The sequence below is a fragment of the Macaca thibetana genome, chromosome 2 (genome assembly GCF_024542745.1).
Source record: "Macaca thibetana thibetana isolate TM-01 chromosome 2, ASM2454274v1, whole genome shotgun sequence".
Lineage (NCBI taxonomy): Eukaryota > Metazoa > Chordata > Mammalia > Primates > Cercopithecidae > Macaca > Macaca thibetana.
The window spans coordinates 161274537-161287421 of NC_065579.1; positions in this window are offsets into that span (position 1 = coordinate 161274537).

Genomic DNA, 12885 nt, shown 5'->3' on the forward strand with positions numbered 1-12885 from the left:
TGATAAACTCATCAGACATATTCATATTTTGCCAGTTTTACATGCACACGTATTTGTGAGTGGTTTTATGTTTTCAAACTAATTTGTGGACCTAAAGCAGTCTATGGATTCAATACAACCCCTATCAAAATCTCAATGGCATTTTTAAAAATAGAAATAGAACCATCTTAAAAATCATATGGAATCTCGAGAAACCCTGAATAGCCAAAAGAATCTTGAAAAAGAACAAAGTCAGAAGGCTCACACTCCTTGCCTTCAAAACACACTACAAAGCAATAGCAGTTAAGGGGATGTTGTACTATTATAAAGATACATATGTAGACCAACGCAGTAGAATAGATAGCCTAGAAACAAACCATTGTATATGTGGCTGAATGATGTTCAACAAGAATGCCAAGACTGCTCTATGGGGAAAGGACAGTGTCTTCATCAAATGGTGATGGGAAAATTGGATGTCCACATGTAAAAGAATGAAGTTGGACACTTGCCTTACACCATTACAAAAAATTAACTCGAAGTTATTAAAGACCTGAAACTAAGACCTAAAACTATTAAGCTCCTAGAAGAAAACACAGAAGAAAAGCTACAGGAGATTAGATTTAGCAACAATTTCTTGACTATGACATTGAGAAGACAGGGAATAAAATGTAAAAATAGGCAAAGGGGACTACATCAAACTTAAAAATTTCTGCACAACAAAGGAAACAATCGACAGAGTGAAAAGCAGCCTACAGATTGGTAGAAAATAATTGCAAGTTATATATCTGATAAGGGGTTAATATCCAGAATATTTAAGAAAGTTTAACTCAACAACAGAAAACCAAATAACCTGATTTAAAAGTGGACAAAAGATTTGAGTAGGCATTTACCCAAAGAAGATATGTAAATAGTCAATAAGCATATGAAAAGATGCTCAACATCACTAATAATTAGGGAAACCCAAATCAAAGCCACAGTGCAATATTACAAGTTGGCAACTCTCAAAAAAACAAAACAAAAAAAAGAACCCAGATTAAGTGTTGATAAGGATTCAGAGAAATTGGAACCCTTGCACACTGTTGGTGGAAATTCAAAGTGGTACAGTCATTAAGGAAAACAGTATGAAGGTTCCTCAAAAAATTAAAAATAGAACTACTGTACGATCCAGCAATCCCATTTCTGGGTATATATCCAAAAGAATTGAAATCAAGATCTTGAAAAAGAATTAAAATCAGGATCTTGATGAGATATCTGTACTCCCATGTCCACTGCAGCACTATGCACAATAACCACGAGGCAGAAGCAATCCAGATGTCCATAGACAAATGAGTAGATAAAGAAGATGTGATATATCCATATAAAAATGAAATATTATGCAGCCTTAAAAAAGAAGGAAATCCTTTTGCATGCTACAACATGGATTAATCCGAAGGACATTATGCTGACAAAATGAACTAGTCACAAAAGGACAAATACTATATGGTCCCACTCATATGAAGTATCTAAAGTAGTCAGAATCATAGAGACAGAAAGTAGAAAGGTGGTTACCAAGGACTGGGGTTAGGGTATAGGGGGAAGTAGTTTTTAGGGGGTTTAGAGTTTCAGTGTTGCAAGATAAAAATGTTCTAGAGATCTATTGCATAATAATGTGAACATATTTAACACCACTGAACCATACACTTAAAAATGATTGAAAAATTTAATGTTACTTTTTTACTGCAATAAAAAAATGATTTGTAACGTATTGTGTAGGTGCAGACCATCCCCAGAACAGCCACAATCGATAAGAATCAGGATCATGCTCAGTTGACCCCATAAAAGAATGACTTGAGTTTCTCCCAGAAAGCTTACAGCAATAGAATTCGTCCCTGACCTGGTCTCTGCTTTACACCCTCTTTGACCTCACTGTAGAATGTCTGATTCCTCTTTTGATGGGACAAGAAAGGATCTCATTTCTGAAAGATACATATGAGTTAGAATAATTACATCCGCCCTTTTTTTTTGTCATCAGTCAACACTAAGGGTTGCTTACATGATTTGCAGGGTGTAAAATAATGCAGGGTCCCAGAAGGAGTAGAGAAGTCAATCTCCATTTCTCATAACCCACAGAGGAGAGGTGACCCTCAAGGGATTGTAACCTCCAGACTGAGACATGCTAAGGGGTGGGCTAGAGGTCCCTGCCAAGCCACTGGCTGAACAAGCCTGAGAGTTGACAGCTTAGGGTGGGAGCAGCCACTACCTTGCCCTTTCTTTGAGGTGAATGGGGTACATATCTTACCCTGAACCTCCTCATGCTTACACCCAGGACACTGCCAGTGGCAGAGGGTGACTGAGGTCATGGAGTGGAGGTGGGAAGGGAGAGATCAGGGGAGGCTGGGGCACCAGGGGGCAAGGGAGTGAGAGGTTGAGAACCTGTCCCAGGGAGGAGAGAGGCAGGGGCAGGCAGGACCACACATGAGCTGAGGCTCCAAACCTTCAGTGAATGCTCTATTATCTCATAGAATTTCACTTCCACAATACACATTCAAAGAAAAGTTCATTAAAAATTTCACAATGGAATCCCCAGAAATTAAAATTGAGTGCAGGGCCCTTCTGAGTGCAAGGTTCTGTGCAACCGCATTGGCTGCACAACTCATGACGCATGAGCCTGCTGGACACACCAAACTCAAACCTATCTGAAATCGTAACCCTCTACATTCCTTGGGACTGGGATCCTCTCCTTTCTTCTCCAGTATGGCCTAGGAATGGTGGGAGTGAACAGTGAAACTTTCTTATATTTGACCCCTGCTTAATGAATTTGTGTAATATTAGCAAAGCCCTACTGATTTAGAAGAAAAACCATGTGCTTCTCTCACCATGTCTGATGTTTAAAAACAAAATAGCCTTAAATCAAACAGCCTTAGTAACAACGGGATTATCTAGCTGTCTGAGAGAGAAACTTGGGAATCATCCTTGACACCTTCTTTCTCTTCATTCTTCACAGGTAATTGTCATCACTACCTTCCATAGTGCCACATCCTAGATCTCTCCAGAATCTATTACCTGGGCTCAGTCTCTTCGGTAATTGTCCTAGTCCAGACCGTCATCATTTCTTACATGGAATATTACAAAAGCCTCTTGATTAATCTCCCTGCCTCCCATCTACCTCCCTCATTGGTCCATTTGCACATTCCTGATGGAGACATCTTTAGAAATGGCAACTTTGATGATGTCATATACTTACCCCTAAAATTATCCATTGACATCATTGACCACTTTTAGGATGAAATCAAACTCCTTAGCAAAGCACACTAACCCTTTCACACTGATCTCTGGTAAGTGCTGCCCCAATGTGGTCTCCAACCACTTCCCCACTTGACTCCATTCCTTTCCTCACCATACAGAACTTCTTAGGAATGTTCCAGGATAATTAGTCTCTAGGCCTTTGTGTATGTGGAACTCTTATTTAGCTAGTTAGTTCCCTGATCTCTTTGCCCTCTGGACCTTCCCAGCATGAGGGATGACTATTACCCGAGGACCCCTATCACTTGGTGTTTACCCTTATCAAAGCACTCTCTGCACTGATCTATAATTATTTCAGGCTATCACATTTCTCAACTGGGGGGATGCCATTTCCATGTGGTATATCTTCAATTTTCCTGACCTTTTGTGAAACCCATGGAGAGGGCCTGGGTCTTAATAACCATTGTAATTCTAATGTCTTGAAAAACTTCTGGAATATGGTAGGCAATAGGTAGATGTTTACTGGGTAGAAAAGAGAAAGGGAGGAGGAATCGACCAGTTGCCATCTGTAACATTTCTTTTTTTCCTAGCCCTTGAGATTTCACACATCCTCCCTCACCAGTTAGTTGATGTCTTAAGAGTTGATATAGATTGGCGGCACAGCCAATGTAATCGATTATGCAGACATAGTTGCTTAGGTGATAGAAAGTAATGATTTGACCAAATTTGAGTGGTGGCTTTATACAGACAAAGCTCGGCTCCTCCTCTTCATGTGAAACACAGAAACACAGACACTTGTCTTCCTCAAGAATAACCAGTTCAAAAGATTACCACAGGCACTTTGAAAAATAAGTGGAAGTGGCTAAAGATTTACAAGAAAAAGTTCCAGTGTTATGGACATAGAAAAACAACTTAAAATTGTATAACATACATTTGTCAAAACCCATAGAACTATACTCCACAAAGAGAAAATTTTACTGTATGTAATTTTTAATAATAATTAGAATGGAGGGAGGGGACTCAAAATGGAATTCAAACTAACAATTAAACCCAACTATATTACAAATTATTAACATAACTGTAATGTAGGGAGTGGAGAAGAAAAAAACTAATCTAAGTTACTTTGGAAAACAGTATTTTGACTGGATACTGTGAGGCTAAACAACTACTCTAGTTAGTAAACTTATTTCTCAAAGGGGTACTGATTAGTAATCCTGAAACTACTTTGTGTGTATACTGGAGTTGAACTAATAATTAAATACTTTGTCAATAATGAAAGCCAAGTTTCTCATTATCTGAGAAAGAAGTTACAAATAAGGAAAGGGAAAAGGCTAGAATGAATTCTGGTGTCTAATATATTAGAGTCAGAGATATCAGTATGAATTCATGGTTTTAAAAGTGTATGTACAAAAAATACAGATGTATGCATGTACCTAGTACAATCCTAGTATTCATGCAAATATTTCCTAGTTCTGTCTACTGACAGGACTTAAAAACAGTGACACCCCAGTAGCAGTGAACACACCCAGCACTCAAATCTTGGTTTCTACATACTCCAATTAAAAAAGAAATAAGGATACTTGGAAAAGTGTTTGATTCCAGGGTTGGGGCAGAGCCAGGAGTATCTTGTGATGCCAAAAAAGGAAGGAAGTACTCAAAAAAGGATGGGGGCAGCTATCAAAAGGGTAAAAGAGCCCACCTGTAGCCAAAGAACAACAGTAAAATAAGTAACAACTGTTTTGGATTATGACCCATAGAATACAATAAGCATTCAGGAATCCATAGTGATGTAAATAAATAATTGGACAAATAAAATAGAATGGCAACTCTTCCTTAAAGAAGACTTTCAAATAATAAATGTAGAAGGAGTTAGGGAAATAGAAAATATTTATTAGAATACTACAGCAGTAATTTTTCAAGATCCATTGATTAATGCTAAAATTAGTGGTCTCAAAATATCACCCCCAAGATATTTACTAATCACAAAGCTTAAAAAAGAATTATGTTTATGATGAAGAAACCCAACAGATACCACCTTAACCACATGACCAATGTTAACATCACTAGTAATAAGACATATTAGCCAGGCTTGGTGGCATGCACCTGTAGTCCCAGCTATTCGGGAGGCTGAAGCAGGAGGACTGCTTGAGCTCAGGAGTTCAAGGTTACAGTGAGCTATGATCATGCCATTGCACTCCAGCCTGGGCATCAGAGTGAGATCCTGTCTCTGAAAATAAAACAAACAAACAATAACAACAACAACAACACACCAAAGACGTATTGACTTTAGGTACTGTTAGTAAGATGCACTGAGAAGGGCTTATCATTTCTGTGGTATTCTTGCTTCGAAGTGGACAACATTAGCTCTACTACAATTGAGTGACATTCTGCAACATAACTGACCAATACTCTTCAGAAGTGTCAAGGTCAGGAAAAGAAACTTCTCATAGATTGAGAAGACCAAGGAGATATGATGACTGAATACATCATGGGATCCTGGATTGAATCCTAGAACAGAAGAAGTATGTTAGTAAAAAAGCTGGTAATATCCAAAGAAAGTCCATAGTTTAGTTAATACTATTGTAATGGTAACAATTTCTTCGTTCTGATTATTGGATTTGGTTGTTAAAGATAATAACAATAGGGAAACTGGGTGAAGGGCATAGGGGAACTCACTGTACTATATTTGCAACTTTTCTGTCTAAAATTACTTAGAATACAAAGCTGAAAAAAATGAATGGGGACCACGCTGTTAAAAAGGGGAGACTGAAACAAGAAAGAAGAAGGGCAAAGGCATGTATGAAATTTTCTGAGAGGACAAAACGCACTGTAAGAACAGAGGTCACAAAGGCTCAACATAACAGAGAGGCGGAAAACGTTAAAAAAAAAAAAAAAAAAAAAGTACAGAAAACCCAAGCAGAAAAGTCACCATTTCTCATTTGAAATCACTCATCTAAAAACTGGAGGACCATTCAGGCAGCCATGGGCTAGTGCTGACCTACAACATGTTAAGGCCCAACCCAGAGCTATGAACATCACATCCAGGACTTGCTGAGGATGTTTCAAAAGAAGTGAGTACTTGGCCAGGTTGCAAGTTGCCTGGACAGTCTGCTGGTGGCTTGTATGTCAGAGGCCTCACAGACATCCCAAATAGAGAGATCAACTTCCAGAGTTGCCTCTGTGAGTTTGGAAATAATCCAGAGGGGTTAGTATTTTTGGTCTGACTATTGAATGGCATCTATTATTGTGGTGAAGGTGTCCATGTCACTGGGTGTGCAAGGATCGAGTTGCTGGGATGTTCTTCCTATGCAGAGCTCACATGAATTCTACCGCATTTTCTTAGACATATTAAGATCTGCACATCTTACAAGGTTGAGAGACAATCTACCTCTAAGATGACTTGGAACATCTCTTATTGTCTTTTAGAGCTAACTTTATATTTTAATTATAGGCAATCTTGTTTTCACGGTTTTGAGAGATACTTTAAGTACAAAGCATTTGGACAAGCAGCCCCAACAAGTGATAGTCTAACCATCATTAACTGTACAATCTAGTCAACCACCAATGCATACATCATGCCAGTTACCCCACCCACCTCATCCGCTGTCACAGGCATTTGAAATGAACAAAATGTTGAGGCCACTAGCAGTAGAGCACAGCTATAGCATACTGTGGAGTTGGGAGGGTGATATCTGACATATCCTCATTCCCATTGACTTCCAGGGTTCCTTTAGCAATTATGGATCTTAGGATCAGAAGACCTGAGACTGGCTTTTGCCCCACAATTTCTCACTGCGTGGCTTTAAACATGTCATGAAGCTTACAGTTTGTTTTCTCATCTGTAAAGTGAAGATAATGATAACAGCTAGCTCACAAGATTACTTTGAGAATCAAAGGTGTTATTACATGAGAAAGTGTTTATTAAAGACTAAAACACATTATAAATATGAATTTTAATTTCATTGTCCCAATACAATGAAACATACGACATTTTTAAATGTAAAAAGAACCCCACAAGGCATAAATTTTTGGAAACAAATAATTTTAGTTAAAAAAACCCACTTTTTAAAAAATCTGAAACATATTTTCCAGCACTTGGCCGCATAATCAGATGTTGGAAGCAGCAATTCTTTTCTATAGTATCCTTAGCAGTGTGAGCCCAGTCTGGTTGCCAGACCCATAAAAACAGAAAGCTGTTGATCATTAGTCTGTGTAAAACACAGCACTTGGGCATCTCACTTGGAACTTGCTTTTTAACTTGTTTCAAGAGGTGGCGCTTAGAACTGAAGAGAGTATTGTATGCCTGAATGAGTGCACCAAAACACCAGGCCCGACCGGGGTGTGGGCACCCACTTATGTGTGCAACTGCCTTTTTACCTCATTAATCCTCTCCCTGCAAGCCTGAACTCGGCCTGTGAACTTCACATTCCACTGGTAACTGGAACTCTGGATCCTACAAAACCTGGAGGCTTTCATGAAATGTTATTTGTTCAGGGCCCTTGAAGCAATGATATCTAATGGAGCAGAAGCAAAGAGAAAATGACCTGAGCTTTACTAAAGAACGCGGTTGATTTCCATCACAGATCTGGCTCTGGCTCTACCCTGCTTAAAAACCTTGGAGGGCGCCCTTCCTGGACAGACTCCAAAGTCTTCTCAACCAACCCTGGGCTCATTTTTCCACGCACTCATGCCACTCACTCCCCTTTCTCTGACCTCCAATCTCTGTGCTTGTGTTTCCCAATGTATAGCTTGCAACAAAATAAACTGGCAGTGCTTGTTTAAAATGTAGATGCCATTGCTGAACTTCAGGGCTACCGAATCAGAATTTCTGGGTATAGAGACCTCAGGAATCTGCATGTCAAAACTAGTTCGTCCAGCAAATCTTGGGAGACAATGACCTGGCCACAGTTAACCACTTGTCTGTTCCTTAAATTTAGCATGCATTTTATTCCTCTGTACTTCTGCCTTCCTTTTCTTTTCCTCTCCACAAACTCACTAAGCTTCCTTTATGAAATAACTTCCGTGTACCAAATGCAGGCAGTCCATTGAGGCTTCAAGGCCCAGCTCTTATTTATGGCTTTGCTGGTACCTTTCCTGATTCTTCTCAATACAAAATTAACTGAGCACCTACTAAGCATCAGGTATGCAGAGAGGACATAGACATGAACTAGATTTTTTCTTTGTCCCCAAGATGCTCACTCAGAGTGACAGAGACCTTATGAATCTGTGCCTCTACTCTCTCCAGTGAGAAGCTGGACTTTCAGGACCATAGCACTGGAAGAGCCTGATGTATCAGCCAATCTAGACAGGGAAACTCTTTGTGCCACTGAGATGCAAATGAACCTTCCTAACTAAAATTCATTGTATGCTAAGCTAGTCGTCCTTTTCTTTCCAAAATATCTTTTATTAAGAGAATACCAAAGTGCTTTTCTGGTAGGTTTGAATTGGGTACCAGATTTGCTGGCAGCAAAATCAAGATTCTGATGTATTAAATATCCTTCTCCAGGTCTTAGAATAGCTTATGGCAGAACTGAGCACATAAGAACTTCTCCAACACGTCATAGCATGGGGCCTGCACATAAAAGGGCTTCAATAATGTGGCCAATGAGTGATCAATTTGCTTTATAAACTTCTAAAAATAGAATGAACCTCCTCTGGCAGTGCCAGCCTGGAGCTTGCGTCTGTCTGTGCTGGTGTGGAATGCCTCTCACATTCTGGGACTTCGGATTTACCCTTTTTTGGGTCCCTTTTTTGCTTTCCATTTTAGATTTTTTTTTTTTTTTTTTACTATAATTTGTGCAAACTGTATTTTGCTCCAATTTTTCAAATGAGTTCTTTTGTTTTCTGCCTAGGTCTGCCACTTGATACTTTCAAAGTTTCTTTTTCTCTTCCCACCTTATTTTCTGACTGTCCCTACCCCCTCTGTCTCTCTCCCCTCTTTTTCTCCTCCCCACCCCCTTTCCACCCTGTGGCCCACATCCTGAGTATGAATACAGGCAGGATTAATCCAGCAGGGAACACAACTGTCTGCGAGCCAGGACAGACAGACGCACTAAAGCGTGCAGTGGTGATAAAAGGCAACTCTGATGGGCTCTGTCAGGAATCCTCAGAAACACTGACGGGAAACATTTGCTAACTCTCTCCTGGCTTCAGGCCCCCGGGCCCCACAACAGGATCATGCCTAGAAAAGCCAAGGGAGAAAAGCAGTGAAACTAGAAAGTCTCCTTGCCTCCCAGCACCCCATGCAAGAAACTTTTCCTCAGAGCCAAAATTCTCTAGATGTTTACCTGAAAGACCCTTGGTTAAAACTGTGAGTGGCCACAAACTTTGATTTATGCCCTAAATCGTTGAAGGAATGCTGTAAGCCATCTTAGGAGAGAAGACTGAGTAACTTACTTCTGCCTTGCAAAGAGAAAGATGAGCCAAAAAAAAAAAAAAAAAAAAAAAATCCCTTTAGTGCTGTGTCTGGCTCAGTGTCCAAGGATGTATGCAGATATTTGACACGTGTGTGCATAAACATGGAAACATACATGTGTATTTGGGTTCAGTTCCCCTCCAAGTACATTCAATTAAAAAATGTTTCTTGTCCTACATGCCCTACATACCCATGGAGTCTGTGGGTATGTAGGACAAGAAATAATATTTGGCTTGTTACCTAGTAAATTTGGTCTACTAAACACCACAAATGTGTACCCAGGTTGACCTATTAACCAAACAAATAATAATTGCTACCCCTTTGGAGAGGAGGAATGAAGATCAGGATGATTCTCAATATTAATTCATGTTTACTTTATTGTTTGCTCCCTTTAGACTTACTCTATTCCGTAGGCCCATTTCCCATCCTGAAAGTCTCCAAGTGTAGTCACTACTTCTGTTTGGACAGCGATCACTGTCCTTGTATCATTGGGCTGCAGTCTTGTCATTTAAACATAGCCCCCACTGGTGTTGTCTGTCTCTGTTTCTTTCTCTTTCTCTCCATGATTTTTGGTTTCTCCACCTTCGCTATCCAGGTTGGCAGAGGCCCTAGTCAGACTAATGGCTGGCCCATTAGTCTATTGGTGTCTTCAGGGATAATAGAAGTTAGGTTTCTAAAGCAGCCTTAGTTCAAATGCTAACCACTTCCTGAGAGCCTGAATTTCAGCCCTTTCTCATTAGTACTTTAGCATAAAGTAGTTTATCAGATTTAGCTGGTTGATTCTTAGGTGATGATATGTAGGGCTTTAAAGTTTCCTTGGAAAAAATCAAGGTAGCAATAACATTCATTCATTCACCAAATAATTTTCAAATGCTGTCATGTGCCAAGCACTAAATGCAGGGAGCAGTGGTCCACATGGCAAACTTAGAAGGGGGTTACTTCTTAAAAAGACAGAAAAGCAAATTCAAATATTTTTCTTGAACAAATAATTCCTGAATTCCTATTTTCTACCAGCCAGTCTGCTTAGTTGTGGAGACACATGGTGAATCGGCAGGCCTCTGCCCTCAGGAAGCTCATATGACTTTCTATAACAGATGCTCTGAGAGAGGCTCAGCCAGTGTTTTGGGAGAGCCTGAATTTCAAGGACCCCGGGAGAGGAATGAGGACAGGATGCAAAAAATCAAACAAGTCTTCCAGGAGGAAGTAGCACTTTAGCTGTGTTGTGAATAAAGTAAATAAAGAATAAGACTTTACTATAATTAAAACATAAAAAAAATTACAGATGTTGGTGTGGATGTGGTGAAAAGGGAACACTTTTACACTGCTGGTGGGAATGTAAAATAGTACAACCACTATGAAAAACAGTATGGAGATTCTCTAAAGAACTAAAAGTAGAACTACTGTTTGATCCAGCAATCCCACTACTGGGTATCTACCTAGAGGAAAATAAGCCATTATATGAAAAAGACACTTGGACACACATATTTAGAGTAGCACGATTTGCAATTGCAAAAATACAGAACCAGCCTAAATGCCCCTCAACCAGAGTGGATAAAGAAAATGTGGCATATACATATATCATAGAATACTACTCAGTCATAAAAAGGAACAAAATAATGGTATTTGCAGCAACCTGGATGGAGGTGGAGACCACTATTCTAAGTGAAGTAACTCCAGAATGAAAAACCAAACACCGTATGTTCTCACTTATAAGAGGGAGCTAAGCTATGAGAGCACAAAGGCATAAGAATGATATAATGGTCTTTGGGGACTCATGGGAACAAGTGGGAGGGGGGTGAGGGTTAAAAGACATACACTGCTCAGGTGATGGGTGCACAAAAATCTCAGAAATCACCACTAAAGAATTTTTCCATGCAACCAAACACCACTTGTTCCCCCAAAACTATTGAAATAAAAATAAATATTTAAAAACATAAAATTTAAAAAATTTTTCAAAAGAAAAGCATGATTTACCAACAAATATATTTACAAATGTCTTGTTTGGTTAAGAGAACATATACCTATTATGATGTAATTTGCAGATATCTCTCATATTAAAACATTACAACTCAAAAAAAGAATATGAGTTTAAGGCTGTGGAGATGGGAGGCAGGGCCATTCTAGGAGGAAGAAGCAGCTGATAAATGACACGGAGACAGGACTTTTGAGGGACAGATTATTGAGAACTTTGAATGCCAGGCAAATTTTAACTTCTCTTTTGTAGTCATTGGAAAGCATTCAGGTTTTTGAGCAGGAAAGTGACATCATTTGATTTATGTTTTATGGAGGATGGTAGAAATATCAAGCTAGAGTGACTTGTTAGGAAGTGATTTGTAATAACCTAGGTGAGATGTGGTGGGAGTCGGAATCAGTTAGTGGCAGTGGGAAGGAAAAGAATAGGTGAATGTGAGAGAGATTAAGCTCTAATTGATATGTGCTGTGGGTAGTGGTAAACTAACGTTTGAGGCTTTAGAGAGTAATTATGTTAAGATTAAACCTCTAGTTTAACATGGTTGGTTGAGCACACACATCTATGTCTTCCCTCCTAAAAATTTATTAGTGATTCTAAATAAATAATAAAATGTGATCAATCCTTTTTAACCAAGATGGAAAAGGTGGGGGCATTGGTGCACAAGAGAGTCAACATATTTAGGGAAGACTAAATGTGGACAAAGAAGTAGTGACTGACGTAGCAGAGTGGAAGAGAACTGAGAATACACAGAGAGATGGCTACAGCCAAGAAGGAAGTTGGTCTGTCCTTCCAAGTCCTTCCTGGTGAAGCTCAAGACCAGGGCCTAGAAAAAGGGAGAATACGGAAATATCTATAGATACAGCAGTCACCATCCATATATCCCCATTGACCATGTGCAAAATGCCGGGCAGTCATGTTATGTACCTGATAATGGAAAGAAAGGAAATCTTCTCTAAATATATAGACTAAAGGATACCAGAATATGGCACCTCAAAATGTGCCTCTTTGGCACATGGGTTACTTTGAACTAAAGACACTTGATGACAGTAGACAAAAACAAAACAAATCAAAACAGTTTACCTCCCCCTAACGGCCTAAGAATAGAGTAGATAATTTTTTCCTTTGGTAAAGAAATCTCTATTTGTAAAGGCATCTCTGTATCAGGAAGAGAGTTGCTCCTGGAGAGAACACTTATCACATGACAGACTCTTATCCGGATAACAAGATAACCAGTACTTGCCATACATTTTCTCCTCTCATCTTCCCATAAGTTGCCTTCCCCTGCCCAGAGCCCAAT